General features: G+C 36.2%; 1 protein-coding gene across 8 annotated transcripts in view; it reads right to left on the reverse strand.

Annotated features, from left to right (window-relative positions):
- The window catches only part of LOC106877276 (tyrosine-protein phosphatase 10D), an 85490-nt gene that overhangs the window by 3301 nt on the left and 72189 nt on the right, over positions 1-10000 (reverse strand). For 3 of the 8 annotated variants that reach the window (XR_001410360.2, XR_001410358.2, XR_001410357.2), the window contains exon 19: positions 3382-3523. The exons of 1 other annotated variant lie outside the window; for it this stretch is intronic. The gene's annotated coding sequence lies outside the window, so the exon portion shown is untranslated. Of the gene's footprint in view, positions 1-3381; positions 3524-7967 lie in introns of those variants that run through there. 4 more of the 8 variants (XR_008263441.1, XM_014926144.2, XM_014926145.2 and 1 more) reach the window with 2 other exon arrangements.

Genomic DNA, 10000 nt, shown 5'->3' on the forward strand with positions numbered 1-10000 from the left:
CAGAGAGAGAAAGAAAGAGAGTGAGTGAGTGGGTGACAAAGTTTACCTAAACATTGAATGGTGTAACAATATATCTTAATTATATATTTTTTATGCGCCCTTTTAAAGCCTGCCAGGCTCATGGGCCTTGTTTCTATGGCATATATGTCCCCCCCCCACAACTTTACTCAAGAAACAGGAAGAAAGAGTGAGAGAAAGTTGGGGCGAAAGAGTACAACAGGGGTCACCACCATCCCCTGCTGGAGCCTCGTGGAGCTTTAGGTGTTTTCGTTCAATAAACACACACAACGCCTGGTCTGGGAATCGAAACTGGGATTCTCTAACCACGAATCCACTGCCCTAACCACTGGGCCATTTGCACCTTCACTCATAATTATATATATCATTATATAACATCATCATCATCGCCATTCAAAGTTTAGGTAAACTTCATCACCCACTAACTCACTCTCTCTTTCTTTCTCTCTTATATATATCATCATCATCATTGTTTAGCATTTGCTTTCCATGCTGGTATGGAGCTGTCCAGACGCCACCTGTCTGTTGTGGCATGGTTTCTATGGCTAGATGCCCTTCCTAATGTCAATCACTTAAAAAAGTGTGCTGGGTGCATTTTATGTGCTACCTGCACAGGTGCGTTAACACAGCACCGCCATGAGTGCTTTTTAAGTGGCACCACCACCTGAAAGAGAAGCTTAGATGTGTGGAAGACAATGATTTTACATAGTTTGAAGCATCTTATCCCCAGTCCCTTGACAGTTCTTCAGTGAGGCCCAGTGTCTGAAGATCCTTTCTCACCACTTCATCCCACATCTTCATGGGTCTACCTTTTCCACAGGTACCCTTTTTTATGCAGCTGCCCTCATCCATATGCATCACATGACCAAACCAGTGCAGTTTTCTCTCTTGCACACAACATCTGATGCCTCTTGCACCCAGTTTTCCTCTTAAATCATTTAAACTTTGTTGTATGTGCACACTGACATTACCCATCCGGTGGAGCATGCTAACTTCATTTCTTTCATGCCTTTGCAAGTCCTTTGAAGTCAAAGCTCATGTTTCACAACCATGCAACATAACTGTACGTACATAGGCATCCTGTCATCTACCTTTCACTCTGAGGGAGAGGCTCTTAATATCCAACAAAGATAGAAGCTCTCTGAATTTTGCCCAGCCTGTTCTAATTCTAACAGCTACACTTTCAGAACTTCCTCCACCACTGCTAAATTGGTCCCCTAGGTAACAGAAGCTACATACTACCTCTAATGATCCCCACAAGCATTTGAGGGAGTCCATTTCAGTGCTCATTGTACCTGCACATTTAAACACACACACACACACACACATACATATACAGGTGTATAGCATGGTTAGGTGCAAGCATAGCTGTGTAGTTGCTTCCCAAGTACATGGTTTTAGATTCAGACCCAGTGTAGTATCTTGGTTATAGCTGTGGGCTGGCCAAAGCCTTATAAGTGGATTTGGTAGATAGAAACTGAAACAAACCTTAGTATGTATGTGTGTGTGTGTGTGTGTGTGTGTGTGTGTGCACAGGTGTATGTGATTGTGTCTCCTTGTCTTTGCATTGGTTATTGTAAATGAATGTCATTCATTTCCAATATTCTGCAAAAGCATATCAGACAATGAAGAAATATTACTTTGCTTGGAAACAGGTAAGGGTTGGTGGCAGAAAGGGCATTTGGATGTAGAAAATCTCTCTCAATAAACTCCATATGACCCATGCAAGCATCGGAGAGTGGATGTTAAAATGATAATAGAACAAAGATGTGCATGCTCACATCTACTACAAAACTTATAGATATAGTACCACTATACAAATTCCATTTCCACAAGAACACCAACCTTCAGGACACACACATTTCCCACAGACTTTTCCAGAGAACTCTTGCCAACTTGCAACATAACCTCCTCAGTGAAAATGTTTTGGTAGTAAGGGACATAACTCTGAACTCAATCCCCTACTCATTTTGTTTCATCTTTTTCACAGCAACAGCAAAGCGGATGTGTCTATTCACCTCCAACATTGCCATATTTCATTCCATAACAGCTACCTCTAATAAGTACAGGGCTACATAATCGGATTATTACCTAACACTCCATTGACTCTCTAGCGTGAAACCAATTGGTAAGATCAGCAGTAATGGATATTATAATACTGTACACCTTGGATAATATATATATATATATATCATGATTTCAATTCCTAGACTGAATGGTGTGTGGAGTTCTTGAGAAAAACACACCATGTTGTTCTGTGATTACTTCGACACCCAATGCATGGTACACAGTGCACCTGTTCAGACAACATTGATTTGATGGAGTGAATGAACTAATGTGTGGTGTGAACATTTGATCACTATAAACAAATCATTTGTGCAGGTTGTTCAGCAAAAACTGAACGCTTATACGTCATCTTCGATGGGAAAGTCTATCATATATATATATATTTATATATATATATATATAGGGAGAATTCACAAAAAAAAACAACAAAAGACGAAGACAGGTGGTGTAGACAACAAATAAATGTATTAGTTTAATGCTCGGGAAGTGAAAAGGTTTTTAATGTTACGAGCCTACGCTATTCCACAGAAAGGAACGCAGAAAGAAACAAGGTGAGAAAACAAAGAATGTGTAGTGGCTAGCAATCTACATATATATGCCGCCTCATATATATGATGTGGAGAATATACTGCCAGCATTGCCCAAACGACCTGAACATTCGTTTTAAGGTTCATCCAAGGCTGGGACCATGGGCCATATGTTCCCTGCCCAATTCAAGATCACAACGTATAGGTACATTGCAGCATAATTTCTTTTCCTCAACAGGCCCTGCTCTGTTTAACATTGTCCTGAAACAGATAAAAGAGGAAAAGGATCCTATCAGCTTTAAACAGAGTCTGGCCAGATTTCTTCAAGGAATACCAGCTAAGCCACCCATACCTGGATACAACTCACTACTTGAATGGACCATAGACAAAACTTGACTGTAAAAAGGATTTAGATAATCCTATCAGGTGGTGCTATTAAGTTAGATATGGCCTGGACCAATCTTTGGTCGAAATATATCTAAGTTTATGCATACATGTACAAGCCTGTGTTTTTATTTTTTTTGCCAAATGGAGACAAGCAACATCTAGCTACACACATATACATATGTGTATGTGCATGTATGTGATAAAATAATGGTCTTAATAAGGTATATGATCTCTGAGTGATTCACATTTGGTGACTGAACTCAAAACACTGATCAGTCAGCAAATGTGTGCAGTCATCCATTACAGATTGAAGATCTGACCTACTTTTATACACATATTTCAAGTAATATAGATATTAAGAAAAAGAAGAAGAAAAAATTACCGTGAGAAAAGCTGGAGTTTTTTCTCTCGGTTCTTAGTTTTTTTAAAATTCAGGCTAATACTTCATTCATTGATAGTAGAGTTGTCTAAATTATCCATCATGGACAGGGAATCACTCTGCGAGAAAAAGGAGCCAAATCTCCCTGTAAATATATGTGTAGTTACTGGTGGCATAGCTAATAGAGGAAGGATCAAGGGAAGCACTGCTCCCACCAAACACATTTTTCAAAATTGGTGTCATTTCAATGATTTAAAAAAAAAAAAAACTCTTTAGTTACCTTTATCAGTAGTTGTAATTTAATACATAATGACATTGTTACTGGAACATAAAATTAATGAATATAGAATACAATCACACATTTTATAACTAATTAAACATTTTGTGTAATATAAGAAAAATAAGTCGAAAATTGTTTGGTATGTGTCATGGTGCCTTTTTTTATGTGCCTGCTCCCTCTAACCTTAGAATCAAGCTACACCTCTGGTAGTGACCCTCTCCGCCACTAGTTTTCATAGCATAAGTAACCGGGATCACAACAATCACCACTGAATCCACTGCCAGGCTGTTACAGGGTTAACTTTGTTATTGTTGGAATTCATTTACAGCTAAGTGAACTGGATCAATGTGAAATGTAGTGTTTTTGATCGTGAACACAATGCACCATCCAATCTTGGAATCAGAACCACGATGGCAAGTGCAACACCTTCGTCACTAAGTCACATGCCTTCACATTATGTTTCATAAAGAAAGGAAAACAAAAAGGAACACAGGTGCAGGGGTGGCTGTGTGGTAAGTAGCTTGCTTACCAACCACATGGTCCCAGGTTCAGTCCCACTGCAAAGCACCTTGGGCAAGTGTCTTCTATGATAGCCTCAGGCTGACCAAAGCCTTGTGAGTGGATTTGGTAGATGGAAACTGGAAGAAGCCTGTCGTATATGTATGTGTGTGTATATGTTTGTGTGTCTGTTTGTCCCCCCAACATCGCTTGACAACCAAAGCTGGTGTGTTTACGTCCCTGTAACTTAGCGGTTTGGCAAAAGAGACTGATAGAATAAGTACAAGGCTTACAAAGAATATGCTCTGGGGTCAATTTGCTCGACTAAAGGCGGTGTTCCAGCATGGCCACAGTCAAATGACTGAAACAAGTAAAAGAGTAAAGAGTATATTGATGTTATTCTTTGCTCTGGCTCACCTTTTCTTGCTCACACACCTTCCTTTATTTGCTGCTCCTACAATTGTATTACTCTTCTACACTATGGTCTGTACATCAGCCAAGTGCTCATGCTGAGATCCTCGAGGACTGGAAACTGACAGTAGATAGACTCTTAATTCAACAGTACCCCTTTCTTACACAAAATAGGAAGAGCAATACCTCTAATTTGGTCTGAGAGGGGATAGCAAATGTGAAGCTGTTAATGCATAGTTAATAATATTTCATATTCTGTTCAAGATAAAGACAGAATGACTTTATTTTTGTAGTTGATAATGTGGAGTAACTCTGGTCAGTTTTGCTCGAGCAGATCCATACTATGATTGTAGGTCAGTTAGGTAACTAGAAATAATACAAATATTATAAACAAAACATTTGAGCGAGGTCGTTGCCAGTGCCGCTGAACTGACTCCTGTGCAGGTGGCACGTAAAAAAAAACACCATTTGAGCGTGGCCGTTGCCAGTACCGCCAGACTGGCCCTCATGCCGGTGGCACGTAAAAGCACCCACTACACTCTTCAAGTGGTTGGTGTTAGGAAGGGCATTCAGCTGTAGAAACTCTGCCAGATCAGATTGGAGCCTGGTGCAGCCATCTGGTGTGCCAGTCCTCAGTCAAATTGCTCAACCCATGCCAGCATGGAAAGTGGACGTTAAACGATGATGATGATGATGATGATTTAGCAACCATGAATATGCAAACATATAACCAGCAGGCAGATCTAGGTTAAACCTCAGTGACCATTCACCATTATTATTATTATTAATATTATTATTATTATTATTATTATTAAGGCGGTGAGCTGGCAGAATCGTTAGCATGTTGGGCAAAATGCTTAGTGATATTTCGCCTGTCTTTACGTTCTGAGTTCATCTTTGCTTTTCATTCTTTCAGAGTCAACGAATTAAGTAGCAGTTTTGCACCAGAGTTGATGTAATTAACTAGCACCACTCCCCACCAAAAAAAATTTCAGGCCTTGTGCCTATAGTAGAAAGGATTATTATTATTATTATTATTGATATTATTATAATATTGATCTAGCAAGCAGGGTCTCATAATAGTGTATATGTGTGTGTGTGTGTGTGTGTATGTGGGTCCTGTGCACAATGACGCCATCAAGAGGTAGGCCCCAAAACAGCGCGCATTCTCTCCTGATGACCCCATACACTTGCTGGCTTCTGGTATGTGGAGCTTTCAACTGGTAGTGCTTGCATGAGCAAACTGTTTGCAAAACATCTAGTATGAAGGAGGGTTGATGCATAAAACTGAATGAATTGACCATATACACAACAGAATGTCTACAGTAGATTAGCACGTAAAATTTACAGTGGATTAGCATGTAAAACTTTTAAGCCAGAAGGTTGTTACAATATTCACTCAGTTATTCCATTTTTAAAATAACAGCAGGATTGATGATGCAAAGACAATATAATTGGCTAGAAGACTGGATTATGAGAATACAAGGTTTATTAATTATAAAGTTAGTGTATATCCAACAGTAACATATAAGATGGAGAAGAGAAATTATTTTATAAAATATTGAATGAAAGTCTGAAAGTTTATTGATCACACATACTTGATACTTGTTTTCCTTTTACTGAATTTGATGGCTTGAACTAAAAGAAAAGGTGAAACTAGGACTGAGATGTTCAAACCTGGACACCACTTGCCTTCCAAACTCACAAAATAGACATCACCGGTTTTCAGTGGGTCTCTTGTAACCCTCTTATTCATGGAAAAAAAGAAATAAATTTAGAAATGGAGAAACTCTTGACACATGTTTAGAGGCTAGATTTCTGTTCTGTATCCTCTCCTAATCACTTACTAATTAAGAGAGTTGAGAAATGTGTTCCTTAAGGGAACAAAGAGTCATTGAAAATCCAGGATAAAAAGGCACTCATTGATCTGGAGATCATAATCTGGTATACTAATGCAAGTGTTTCTATTACAGTTAAATGTGTTGAAGTCAGCCAAGGTAGTAACACTAATGTTGAGACTGTATTTAATAAAATCCCCATCAGAATTCAATGAAGAGAGTAGGAGGTAGAATGACAAAGAGCAGAGTGTTTGTTTTTGACAATCAAAATCCAGTGTACCAGTATAAGTGTATTCAATACAGCTAAATGTGTTGAAGGCAGCTGAGGTAGACAGTGGTGCTACCTGAATCTACATTCAATATAAGGGATTGGATGGTAGAGTAACTCAAAGAGTAGAGTTTCTGTGTAATTTTTTCCCATCTTGAAATGAATAAAGATCATTCAATGAAGCCAACTTTCTGCATGAAAACAACAGGTTAGCTTAAAGTCAACATATTTGATACAGGGAATATTTAAAAGTTAATTATCAATAATTATTCAATGAAGAGAAAAAAAAACAACTGCCATTGAGTAATATTATTTTGATGTTTTTCATAACGTATGAAAAACAACTCTAGTTTTGTTTCTGTCTTACTAGAACCTCATCAGCAACATATAACTTTCATAAATGTAGGACATAGTACATTGGTTGCAGGTCATATGACTCAAATATGTCAGAAGTTATCTCCTAAGCTGGATGAAAAAACAAACAAATAAAACGAAAACAAAATACTATTGTCATTGACTAATAGTTTATTTATTTCTTTCTTTTATTTCTTTGTAATTAACCATTTGATGATCTCTGCATGAAATGTGTCAACATCAAAACTTAACTGGATGTATTTTTAATTCCGTTATATTAAATCGGAACTCAAATCACCATGTCCTGGGATTTGTTCAAGCGAATATACAATTGTTTTGAATTTATATCAAGAAATAAACACTAGAGACGGGGGGAGGGGAAAGAGGATGTATTTGTAAACGTGGGAACTAAAATACACGATAAACATCATGTGCGTGTGTGCGTGCGTGTTAAATGCTTCAAAGGTGTTAGCCTATCTAAGGGAGCGAATGAAAGAAGTTATTCCCCCTTCGTAAAAGAAAACGTTGTATTTTGAGCAACTTCCAAGTATTTTTCATTTGCATAACAGGGGTGGACAAGTGGACAGTACTGACCAACGGAGCAGCAGAATGTTTCACTTGTCAAAGAACACTGTAAATTAACGATATCTATCTTGCCGTAAGAGATATCTAGTATCAAAATATATTTCAAACAGATATTTAATGTCATGCAGCAGTGAAAAACTTGATACAAACAATTTCTTAAAGAGAAAAATTGTAATGTAGTTAGTATGATCCTGAAGAAAAATAAATAAAAAATGAAATGTTTTCTTCAATATAAACACTTATTTGGTTATGGGTTGAGAGATCAATCCTCAGTCAACTCTGAAAGTAAAACTTAAATGTTGAAAACTGTTGTAAATTATTTGAAATAAAAAAATTAAACCAATTTCTTTTACACTGATTTTTAAAAAAAAAGTTTATTTATAAACATTGAAAAAATATATGATGATGATACAGATTAAATTTTTAACAAGTCAATCGTTTTTACATATTAATAATGTAACGTGTTTGCATGAGACGGAGGTGGGGGAAAAACAAAGAAAAACATGAGAAACAACAGTAGCAAAATAACATGGATAAATAACATGGGTATATAACATGGGTATATAACATGGGTATATAACATGGATATATAACATGGAATGTAACAGTAAGAAAATATATAATATTTTTGATTTCTACAGTTGGAAAATATTAAAAAGAGGTTTTAATTATTGAAAAGAAAATATAAATGTAAACAAATCAACAGGAAGCAAGCCATGAGAGGCTCACTGCAATTTTTACCCCCACACATTTATGTATATGTGTGTGTGTGTTATTTAATCATTGTGTTCAAAATAAGGTATGAATTCTTGACTCATATCGGTGGAATGGGAGAACAATATCAGTGAAATTTCTCGAGTTTACAATGGAAGAAAAAAGGTTCTACAAATTAAGTGACCCTAGGAGTGATAGCTTTCATTACATGCATGCATATTATATGCTTATACAATTTTTTTCATGCTAGCATGAGCTGCACTTAATACATATGCATGTGTGTGAGAGTCTATAGAAAACTAGATGTGTAAACAAAACAAAGACATCACAATGTGGTATAAGATCCCAGATATAACAGTAGGAATAGAAAAGAGAAAAGATTTTTAATTATAGTGAATAAATTGCACTTATTGTACCACTTCAACACCGATACAAAGAAGATCAGAGCTAATGTTCACCTGCCATCATAAGCAGAAATATTTGCTAATAAACAAAACAGAATTCTGCAGTCACAGGCAAACCTTTCACCATATGTAGACCTGTCACTAATGACTGACATCAATAATCACTTGATCTGTCGCCTATCCACTATTTCTTTTATGTCTGGTGAGGATCTATGCTGATCAAACTATTTGCGTAAAAGCAGGAAATAGATTTAATTCTGTAGTTACCAACAGATATATACATGTGTGTGTGTGTGTATGTGTGTGGTTATATTTATATGTATTATTTGTGTGTGTGTATATACACACACACAAAACGTAAAAGATTTTCATTTTCTGGAGCATCAAACTAATACACTTGCTTGTTGTTCATACACCTGTCTTCATCTTTTGCTTCTCTATAAATTTCAACTATATATATGATATATATATATATATATATATATATATATATATATATATATATATATATATATATATATATATATATATATATATATATATATATATGTATAAGTGACTGAGGACACCAACAATGATAGAAAACCTTTCCTCTCAAAAATAAAAAATTATCTGTTCAATAGATAATCACTGATGTCAAAGTTTAAACAGATATATATCCTTGTATAGGAGAGTGTACTTGGACTGTATAGTTTGTAGTTATATGAGGTCAGAAATTCTGGTTTCAAGAAAAAATTGTCTTTGTATGGAATGTTGGTCTTAATGTATATAGTGAATTGTATGTTCTAAATCTGGAAGTGAGAGGGTGATCCAATTTATCTGGGAGATTATTTATGTTTTGTGGTTGTTAACATCCTCAAATTCACAGCTTCCCATTGTTAGAGTTACATCTAAATGTTATAGCAGATGGGTGATAGAAGAGAGAAGAGTATATTGACTGAATATAAGGAAAATATATAAAAAGCAATTTAGAAGAACTACTTAATTAATGCATTCAAAGTAGCAAAGATGTGAAATATCTATTATAACTGATTACTAGTCCTCTTATGTAGGTGCAACTGTATGGTTTTGGGGTTCAGTTCAAATGTGCAACACCTTGGGTCAGTGTCTTCTACTACAGTCCTGGGTCAACCAAAGCCTTACCAATGAATTTGGTAGACAGAAATTGAAAGAAGCCCATCATACATATGTATGTATAAATATGTATGTATGTATGTATGTATGCATGATTGTATGTATGTATGTATGTATGTCAGTCATTGGTCAGTTT

This window comes from Octopus bimaculoides, chromosome 2, assembly GCF_001194135.2.
Source record: "Octopus bimaculoides isolate UCB-OBI-ISO-001 chromosome 2, ASM119413v2, whole genome shotgun sequence".
In the NCBI taxonomy this organism is placed as follows: Eukaryota; Metazoa; Mollusca; class Cephalopoda; order Octopoda; family Octopodidae; genus Octopus; species Octopus bimaculoides.